General features: G+C 31.2%; 1 long non-coding RNA gene across 1 annotated transcript; it reads left to right on the forward strand.

Annotated features, from left to right (window-relative positions):
* The first annotated feature begins 7,749 nt into the window (after positions 1-7,749).
* LOC114183106 lies at positions 7,750-10,642 on the forward strand. The gene is made up of 3 exons (XR_003604297.1): positions 7,750-7,808; positions 10,105-10,221; positions 10,484-10,642. It is a non-coding gene; the product is annotated as an uncharacterized LOC114183106 (long non-coding RNA).
* The last annotated feature ends 973 nt before the right edge of the window (positions 10,643-11,615 follow it).

Here is an 11,615-nt window from a genome sequence, read left to right on the forward strand (position 1 = left end):
TTGGTACCCGCGGGTATTTATTATCCACGGGTAGCGGGTATTTTAATATTCCCTTATAAACGGATCAGGTGCGGATATCAAACTATCCGTACCCGCGGATACCCGTTACCCGTTAAAAATAATAAAAAAATTTAAAATTCATATTTATGTCTAACCTAATAAAATTTAGGTTTTCTGCCTCTGCTCAATTGAATAACTCTGACCTAGTTTTTCTGCAGCCTCGTTCGAAAAAATAATTGCTTACTTCTAATCTCATTTTAACGTCTCATTAAGTTCGTTCGACCCACATTCATTCACCTTCCTATTCAAGTTGTTGGTGATTAGATCTGCATCTGTTCACGCACGAGACTGCGTTGCTTCACTTCGTGGACTCCTCTTACCATCGAAGCAAAATATTAGTTCACGTTTAAATGGTAATTTTTTTCTTCTTCACTACGATGCTTAAAGCATGATTGTTCTTCCTTCACATGCCTAGGATTTTGAAACCAATAACATTCATTGTAAATGGCTCGTCCGAAAGTCGTCGTGTTGTGTTGTGAACAATTAAGCATGCATTTAACTGTGTGGTGGCAAAGTGACAAAAAGAAAAAAATAGAAACAAGAAAATGCATATAATTTGTAAAATATCTACTCCTACAAAGTAGCCTCAAACAGAATGCACAAATCTGGAGAATATTAGAAATTTGTGGATGACGACTTTAATGTAAGAAAATAACATTAATATTAATCTAAAAAATACGTTACTATATCAAGCTTTTAATCTCACCTTTTTTATTATTTAAACATGTGGTGCTAGGATGCAGTAGCATGTGACCATCGTTTAATTTAACCTTTTTTCACCTTTGCAATTAAATTTGAATTTAGATTTTTATCACTATTTTATCATCATTATTTTGCTTGACTTGTATTCTGATATATTGACAGTGACAACCAATTGTAGGATATATGCTACAGACTCGTTGGTTTTGACCAATTGTTTTGTCTATCAATTGTAGGATTTTCCAATTCTACTCATCCTGACTTCATTTGTGGCTACATCAATGTTCATTCAAGAAACCTTTACTCCTATTCCTATGGATTATCAACAAGAACAAGAACAATTTGTAGAATTAAATGTGGGTGAATCAAATCTTAAGGAGCAAAATGATGTTCCTATAAATTCAAGGCATTGTGAAATAGAAAGCTCAACTCCAACTGTGAATTCAAGGAAATTAATTTCAGATGGTTGGAATCATTATAAGAGGCAAAAAATAGATGGAAATTGGAAAGCGGTATGCAACTATTGTGAGAAAAGACTTTTGGATGATGAAAGGCAAGGTACATCGCATTTGCAAAATCATTTCAAGACTTGTAAGCTTCGAACAACACGAGACATCAAACAAGGATTTTTAAAAACTCAAGAGGTAGAGAATGAAACTATGGTTGTTGGGAGTTATGCGTTTAATCAACAAACAACTAGGCACACACTCTGAAAGATTAGAATCCTACCTGAGTATCCAATGTCAATGGTTGATCACATTGGTTTTAAAGAGTTTTGTGCTGCTCTACAACCTCTATTCAAGGTGGTTTCTTGGAATTCTATAAAAAAATGATATTACTAAGGAGTATCATGAAGAAAAAGAGAAAATGAAGTTACTATTGTCAAGGATTCAAAGTCAAGTTGCAATTACAACCGATATGTGGACTGCTAGTAATCAAAATAGAGGATACACGACTGTAACAACTCACTTTATTGATGATTTATGGAGGCTACAAAGTCGACTTGTGAGGTAATAACATTAAACTATACTACTATTTTTAGGTTAACTTTGTTCTTGTTGACTACATTATTAAATTTTGGTCTTTTAAAATAGGTTCATGTATGTGCTTGCTCCTCATACTAATCAAGTTCTTGCTGAAGTGTTGGTTCAATGTTAATGGATTGGAATCTAGATATAAAGGTTTCTACTTTGACAATTGATAATTGCACTACAAATGATGATGGTATGATTGAACACATTTTAGATAAGATGTTACACAGGTCTCTTATTTTTGGTGGCCAATTGTTTCACATGCGATGTTGTGCACATATATTGAATTTAATTGTGAAGGACGGTTTGTATATAATTGGTAATGTCATGGAAAAGGTTAGAGAAAGTGCTAATTATTGGACAACAACACCTAAAAGAGAAGAGAAATTTATAAAGACATGTGCTAAATTGAGTATCCCGTTTAGTGGAAAATTGGTTCTTGATTGCAAAACTAGGTGGAATTCTACATTTTTAATGCTTCAAGTAGCCATAAAATACAAAGATGTATTTGATCGATTGTCAAAACGAGAGAGTTAGTACAAAGCTTTGCCTAGTGCACATGATTGACAAATGACAATTGAAATTTGTCAAAAATTGGAAATATTTTATGATGTCACACTCTTGTTCTCTGGTACTTCATATCAAAATACTAATATTTTCTTTCCAAAGGTATGCCAAATTAAGTTGGCTTTGATGGAATGGCTTGACTCTCCAATTTCTATTATTCATCAAATGACTACATCCATGGTTTTAAAATTTAACAAGTATTGGGGTGTGATTAGTGGGGTGATGACTATAAGTATTGTGTTAGACCCCAAGTATAAAATTGATTTGTTGGATTATTTTCCCCTCAAGATATATGGAGAGGAATCTGATTGTGAAATTGAAAAAGTGAAAACTCTTTGTAACGACTTGGTAAGAGAGTATGAAATCAACATGAGGTAAGAAGGTATGTTCTTTGTTCCAAGATCCAAATATAAATGTTGGCCAAAGTGTTGATGGAAGAAAATATGCTTGGAGGAGAGATTTTGCAAAACATCAAATTGCAAAGAAAACCGAACCATCAAATTATAAGTTAGAACTTGATTATTACTTGGAGGAACCAACACTACCTGATTCAGATAAAGAATTTGACATCTTAGTTTGGTGGAAGGCTAATGGGTTAAAATATCCAATCTTGCAAATGATTGCAAGAGATTTTCTAGCCATTCCTATCTCAACGTTACTTATGAGTCTTCTTTTAGTATTGGTGGTTGATTTCTCATTCCACATCGTAGTAGATTACACCCAAACACTTTAGAGGCATTGATGTGTGTTCAAGATTTGTTATGGACTGACATAGAAGGTAATTAAATTAACATTTCAAATTAAATATATATGTATAGTTATGTTAATTGTTACAATGAATGAATTGTTTTTCATTTTCAGGTTCTTCTAAATTGAAAGTGGACAAGATGAAACTTGATACAATACTAGAGGAGATAATTAATGATGATGTTAGTACTTTTTTAAAAATATTTTATTTTAATTTTACTAATAGTGTCACTTTTGGGGATGTATTGATGACTTTATTTGTGTGTTATTTGTTTAAGGAATTAAATGGTCAAGATGAAGATGATGAGGATAAATCCTAGAGTGTTATTTTTATAATATTTTTTATAAATTACTGTTGTTTGAATTTGGATGTATGTTTCAAGTACTATCAATTTGGATTTATATTTTAAATATATTTAGTTGTCCCGAGACTACTATTTGAATGTATGTTTTAAGTACTATTTGTTCTTCTTTTTTATTCTGTATGCAATTTTATTTTGATCTTAATTAAAAACTAATAAAATATATTTTTTAAATATTAACTGGTATCCATGGATACTCGCGGGTTTAAAAATATCTGTGGATTTTTCATATGCGGGTATCCCGCCAGTAGAGGAGCGGGTTTTGGGTAGGATTTTTTTGTACGGGTCGAGTTATGGGTAGGTACTACCGCGCCTAACCCGACCCGTTGCCATTCCTACCCATAACTAGGCTAGGAGATGACATATAGACAGGCATATAGTTATGGCCAACACTCAAAGCTTAAAAGAAAGAAAAACAAAACCCTACGTAAACTACCCTATTGGAACCCAAAAGCTGCACCCTTTCTGCACCCACCATGCTATGAAAACAACAAGATAATTCACAAATTCAGAACACCACACAAGCCAATACCCATCACCATTCCATCAACTAGCAAGAACATGAAAATAACAAGCGAGAACAAAATGACACTCCTCATCATTCTATACACATATGTATGCTTTCAATCCACATGCATCAATCAACACAAGATAAAGAAGACAAAACAAGTTCTAGCTTCAAACATAAATAGAAAGCAAACTTAGCTTCCCCTACACTACAACATTTTTGGCTTTAGGCCACACTAAACTTGTCCACATGTAAAAAACTATAGCTTAAACATAAAAAAGACCATAGTTTTATAAACATGGTTTAAAGATGGTTAAAGACCCAGTTTTAAAATCATAGATATTTTAAGCCACATTTATTTAAATGTTATCTTTAAAAAGTGTGGACGAATTTTAAAAAACGTAGCCTAAAGGTTTAAAATGTGGCCTAAAATAAATTTTAAAAAATGTAAAATTTAAAAAGATAAATTTAAAGATAAAAATGTGAGCTATATTAATAAGTTAAAAGAAAAAAATAATTGGCACGAAATCTTTTTCGTTCCCTCCTTCGAAACTAAAAAATAAATGTTTCCCTCTTGAGACAACCCTCCCTCCTGAGAATGAAAAAAATCTGCTCATAAGAATGAAAAAAATCTGCCCTCGAGAGTGAGAAGGGCATTCGTTCAATTCTAAACCATCACTGTGTCGCCTTCCTTTTCACTTCAATCGTTGCCACTGTTGCTTCGTCTTCTTTTTTTTGCCGCTGTTTCATCTTCGTCTTCCTCTTTCTCATCACTGCTTCGTCTTCGTCTTCTCTTTCTTGCCGTTGCTTCGTCTTCACCTTCCTCTTTCTCACCGCTGCTTCGTCTTCGATTTTCTCACCGCTAAATAATCTTGTATGGTGAGCAACTTAGGGTTTAGGTTAAGTTAATTTATTTGATTTCTTTACTTTTCATTGTTGGTTAGGGTATTTTTCGTTGCTTGATTCCCCTTTTGATTGCGTTTTTTTTTCAGTGGAATTTAACATCAGTGGAATTTAATATCAGTGGAAATCTGTAATTTGGAGCAAAGGAGTTGCTGCTTAAAGTGCTTAAATTCACAATTGTGGGTCTTTACGTTTGTAAGTCATTTCTGTTTAAATTGCATTTCTAGATTCAAAAAGCTCCTTAGTTGTTGCTTATGGTGAAACATGTCGATAAGACTAACAAATTGCTGATAGTCATAAAGTACATTGTATGCGAGCATGTGACAAGATCGTAACTAAAATTTTACAACTCATTTATCACACGTCATAGTTATCTTATGTTGGTATATGTGAAGAAAATAGGAATTTAAATACCAAATTGCTTTTAACATTTATAAGCAAAACATAGATATATAACACAGATTGCACAATACCTCGAAAATATATAATGCGTATTAAGTCTGGAGTTAGAATTATATGGGTCTTGATTGCAGAGTGAATGCTTTGTTTCATTAGTTTTCAATTGCTTCCAATTGTCACTGTTAATTGGGAATTATAATTCTAATTTTAAAAAGAATACCAAAATAAAAATTTGAAAATGTAGAGGTTATTCAAGAATTCTTTATTTAATTATTTGTGAGTTGCTTACTATTGTCAATGAGAATTAAAAGTTTAATTTTAGAAAGCCCGGTATACCAAACATGATATGTAGCCTTGCGAGTCCAGTTGCAAGATTCAATTTCAAGCTCAGTACTTTACATTATTTGGAATAGATTACAAAAGAAAAAAGACAAAAACTTTCATCAAGAGCATCCCATAGCCTGTAAACTTCCATGAGATAAGGATTATATTTATGGATTCACTTTGGTCATGCATTATTTAGTTAATCATGGTCCTTTGTCAAATGCTTTCTAAGTCTATCAAATGATATTCTATCCTCCCACTAATTGGACTTCTGCTATTTTCACTACAATAAAACTTATTTTTTTGTCAAAAGGTAAAATAAATAACAGATTTCATCAACAAATAATTCCATTCCCGTGTTCTGAATCTCATTGCCATCTATAGTGTGTTCTTTACATCTCACAGTTTCTGATATATGAACATATCTTAATTTTGGGTATCTTTACTATTCTTAAGCCTTTATATTATGTGTAAATAAAGTATTTATCGTGTATCTATAATCTTCAGTAAAACAATCATCCTGCCATCAATTATTATCTTATGATAACATTTATGGGATCAACTACTGATATTCCTATCAAGGATAGATGACTGCAATTCCAGTATAAATAGGGTCAATTCTCTGTATTTTTTAATTGACAAATTGTATCTCATAATTTACACAGGATACATTTGTAGCCTTCGTATTGATTACTCCTTTCTTCTCTTTTATCCTTCTCTATTCAAGTTCTTTGTTAGTATGCATTATCCATTACTCATTTCACAGAAACAAAAAACAGAAAAACAAAAATCCATACCTTGAGTCATTAGAGCAGAGTAATTGATTGCAAAGAGAAGAAGGCATCAACAAATGTCCCAGGCATGAACAAGGAACCAAGTTCTGCAACATCAAACTTACTGAAGAGAAGTCTTTGCACTACTCCAGAAGACTCTTTATGGTATATTTCTGTGGCATAAAGGGCAACGTCTGCGACTACTGTTGTAGGTATGCTGTAAAATAAATGGTACAAAAATTAGATAAATTCTAATTGAGAGAAATCCGAATTGTCTGGCAATTAGGATTATCAAAGCAAAAAGCTTTGGATTAAAAATTTCTCTGTTCACAGTTGACCTTTGTTTGAAAGACTCTATCTGCATGTATATATAACAGATAGTAACTTTCATAAATTAATATGGGTAACTTAATATAATGTAAGACTAGCTTGATTGTACCAAGGGAATCTTGTGTGAAGATTTTGGTATGTATTATAAATAAAGTGTGTGTTAATATGTATGAATAATGTAACTAGTAACATATTATCTACTAATTTGGGTTGTTAGATTTTTCTGTTTCTATTATTGTTACTTAAATAAAAATGTATAACAAATGCGAGGTTTATTGAGATAAACTTTACTTAAAGAGGTATGTTATTTAAAAGACTAAAAGTGCTCAAAATGAATAAAATAATGTATTCTTAGTTTTGTATTAAGTACCTTTTTTTTTTATTATATGTAGAAATGATATCTGTAAATTGTTTTTCTTTAATGATTTCTCTTTTTATTTTTTACACACAACACCATTTTCATCCCACCATCCTTCGTCCAATCCTATGGTAAGTTTTTTTTATTATATGTTTCTATTATTATTTTATTTAAATAAAAATGTGCAATAAATGATGAAACTTATGCCGATAAGAGACTTAAGAATTTGATGATGATAACAAGAATTCAATATAACTAAACAATTAATTCTTACATATGCAACATGAATTTAATCTACTCTAAATTGTACCTCTTACCTATAAAATGAACCTAAATTTTGACTATTACATGCAAAATGAATTACAGATTCAGTCTAATCTAACTAACTTAATATAAAAAATAAAGTAAAAATGCTAACAACAACAAATCCTTATGAACATATATATATATATATATATATATATATATATATATATATATATATATATATATATTATAAATATTTATTCTTGCTTTTCTTTCTCAATGTCTGTTCCAATGAGATGTTAAGTTCCTCAACCATGGTAGGTTTTGATTGAACAACTTCAAGATTTGTCAAAGTGGTGACAGTTTCTTTTGGCAAAAAGCACTATGATTCTTTATCTCAATTGTAGCTTGTATCCAAGATGTTGCATTATGTTTGGCTTGTCTCCATTTCACAGTAAAGTTCCTTAAATTGTATCCAAGATAATTCTTCTTTAGCTACAGGTGATGTTCTCATTCCTCCAATATTTGAATGCATACATAACATAACTTAACTTGTCTTTGTTGATTAAAGACTGTCAATTAAATTGTTCTTTTATATATATATATATATATATATATATATATATATATATATATATATATATATATATATATATATATATAAATCAAGAAAACTCGCACCTTAGAAATGATTAAATTGAATCTTACTAATAAAACTTTTTTTAAAAAAAAATTACGTGTATAAATATATTTCCTTGAGTCTTATTATCTCTTGGATAAGAAAAGGAACCAAAACTTTGTTTTAGTTTATGCTTTTCCAATTTAGTTTTTTTTTTTTTTGCAGTTTTAGTGAATGTTTATGGGCTAGAAACATTTTTGCTTAATTTTGTTTTAAGTCATAAGTGAACCATTGTTTAACTTTATTTTGTAGATTATTTGCCACTTAATAAAACTATAATTTTAATTCGTGTAATACTATTTTCAATTATTAATTGCTTAATGAAACTATAATTTCTTATGTATTACATTAAAGGTGATGGATAAGGAGTGGAAGAAATTTCCAAGGATTAGTAATGAGTATATAAAGGGTGTTGAATCATTTCTTGATTTTGCTTACACAAGAGGAAGACCTCAAGGACGTGAGATTTTATGCCCATGTGCTAAATGTAAAAATTATATTTGGGCTAGACGACATGTGATCTACGAACATCTAATTATCACAGGATTTCTTGAAGGGTATGATCTTTGGGTCCATCATGGAGAAGAAATACCTTCGCCCACTAGTAAAGATGAAGACATGATAGATAATGAAGATTCACATGATGATATTAATGCCTTATTGTATGATACATTTAGAAATGTGGTAGAAGAAAAAGAAGGCAAAGAGGGTCCTCACGATGAAGCTAAAAAGTTCTACCAATTGATTAATGATGCAAATCAAGAACTCTACCTTGGATGTGAAAGCTTCTCCACTTTATCTTTTATCATTCGACTATATTTATTAAAGTGTCTTCATGGTTGGAGCAATTCTTCATTCACTGACCTCTTACAACTACTAAAAGAGGCCATGCCTAACTTGAATATTCCTGAATCTTTCAACAAAACGAAGAGCATGATTACTGATTTAGGTCTTGATTATAAAAAGATTCATGCATGTCCAAAAGATTGCATGTTATTTTGGAAAGACAATGAAAATTTAGATGTTTGTAGTATCTGTAAATCTTCACGATGGAAAGAATTTCCTGAAGCCAATTCTGAGGTTGAGGGCCCAAAATATCAGCATAAAGTTCCTGCCAAAGTATTGCGGCACTTTCCATTGATTCCTAGACTTCAAAGACTGTTTATGTGTTCGAAGACTGTTGAGTTAATGAGGTGGCATGAAGAAGAACGAGTAAAGGATGGAAAAATGAGACATCCTACTGATGGTGAAGCTTGGAAGAGCTTTGATGGCCTTCATGAAAATTTTTCTGTTGACTCGCGTAATGAAAATTTTTCTGTTCACTATTTCTTCAATCAATACTTCGCTGCCTCATAGCTTGATTTTCTCAGTTCATGGACCAATCACTAGATATTAGTTTCCAATTGAGTATCATTGATTTCATCATTGTTGCTTTGCAAATCCAAACCATGATCCAATTTAACAATATTTGAATCCTGCAATACATTCATGTATAGACCAATTGTTAATATTCTTGATCATAAATATCTGAAGTTTTATTCTATTAAGGGCTTCAACAATTGGCGAGAGATACTCCAATGCATAGTGCATTTTATGAATCACACCATGTCATTCAACTTTGGCAAATTCCAAATCTTCAAAAATAAGGTCATCAATTATCATCATCTCAATTGACTAACACAGTCCTCCTCTTCTGTTTGATCTTAGGATGATTTATTAATTACAACACAACAACACAAACCATGGTTATAGTTTTATACTTGAATAGGAAAAATGGTTTTGGAATCACCAATGGGAAAATGATAGAAGTCTTTTCGTGAAATTTAGTTTGTTGCGAGCACACATGATTGTTCTTAAATGTTAACAGAAATTATGTGTTAGGTAACTTGGTCGGTAAAGGATAATCAAAGAGAAGTATTATAAAAGTGAGGTAAAGCACATAAAATCCTATGTCAACTCCAAAGATTGAAACCAAAAAACTCTATTACCACTTAATTTGTTATATTAAGTATGAGAAAGCATGCATTGTCATTTATAATGAGACTTTGAGAATTTTGTTATATTACTTGTTAGAATGAGATTCTCATTAGTTGAAGGCTTAATTTTCAATTCATATAGAGTGCTGGGAAAAAGGATGGAGAAGAAGTCAGTAGAGTTGAAATGTTTATAAAAACTCGCCAAGGTCGTCCTTGTAGGAAAGGAAAAGCAGTGGACAAAGAAACATTGGATACTATTGTAAGTTTATTTTAATTTATGATATATATTTGAGTAGTTCATTTTTTTAACATATGATGTCATTAACTTTTGGGAAAGAAAATAGTGCCATTGCTCCACGTTCATCTGCTTCCACTCATGTTCCTTGTTTTGACCAAGTATAACAGCATGCTAACAATTTGCATTCAATGTTATAATTTGGGTACTTTGTGTTTATCTTATTTCATTTACATATTAGATCATATTTTAAAAAACTTGATCAACTTTTGTTTATTTGTTTTAGGTTGATCAAGAACCTCAAGAAAATACCGCAGAGCAAATGGAAGAATGATTGATTGAAGAACCTCTAGATTTTACATAGCAAATGTTATAATTCTTTTGTTATCTTTTAACTCTTTTAGTTTTAATACTTACAACACTTTTAGTTTTAGCATACATTGGACTACACATATGTTACTTTTAACTCTTAGTTTTAATGCTTATGAACTCTTATCCGTTATTACGTATATTACATGTTTTGTAAAATTATTATTATATTACATAAATCATTAACACAAAATAATATAAGAATTGCTTAAATGAATAATTATAATTTCAGTTTGTTGTCTAAAAACAATAAGCAACATTTAAAATGTATTGTCTATACACAATAAGCCACATTAGAAAAGTGTTCTCTAAAGGATAGATAAGAGGTATGACATTTACATATGACAACATTTAAAAACATGTTGTCTAAACATGAAGCAACATTTTAAATGTGTTGTCTAAAATCAATAAGCAACATTTAAAATGTGTTGCCTATAAACAACAAACAACATTCAAAATGTGTTGTCTAAAAAGAATAGGCAACATTTAAAATGTGTGGCCTATTCTAACACTATAAGGCAACATTTTTGTAAATTGTGTGGCCTTTAGTACAAAAATTGTTGCCTATAACCTAAGCCCACAGCCATATCCTCCACACCTACAAAATTGTTGCCAAAGTGTTGCCTAAAGTTTAGGCCACACTTTTTTAACTTTAGCCAACACATTTTACTTGTTGCTTAAAGTGAAAAATGGTGTAGCTACCTCTTGTACCCGTCCTTCAAGATCTTACCATCTACGTTTCATTGGCATATTCTGCAGCTCTCCATCTTCACTCATTGCGCTCTCTCGACTCCACTCCCGCCTCACGGTTTTCTCTCATCTTCTTCTCCAAACCCTAACTTTTAACCTTTCTAATTTACCCTATCTATTGTTACTCTATCTTCTTCCGTTTTTAGTTTCTAAATCTTTCTGTTAAGATTCTTACCACTCAAGCTAAAACTTGATCATTTTTATTTATCAATATTTGGGGCAATGGCAACGAAAACCAAAATAAACAAATGTTGTAACATAAAAACATAAATCAGAGATGCTCCAAGTGTAACTAAACG

The sequence above is a fragment of the Vigna unguiculata genome, chromosome 5 (assembly GCF_004118075.2).
Source record: "Vigna unguiculata cultivar IT97K-499-35 chromosome 5, ASM411807v1, whole genome shotgun sequence".
Taxonomy (NCBI): Eukaryota; Viridiplantae; Streptophyta; class Magnoliopsida; order Fabales; family Fabaceae; genus Vigna; species Vigna unguiculata.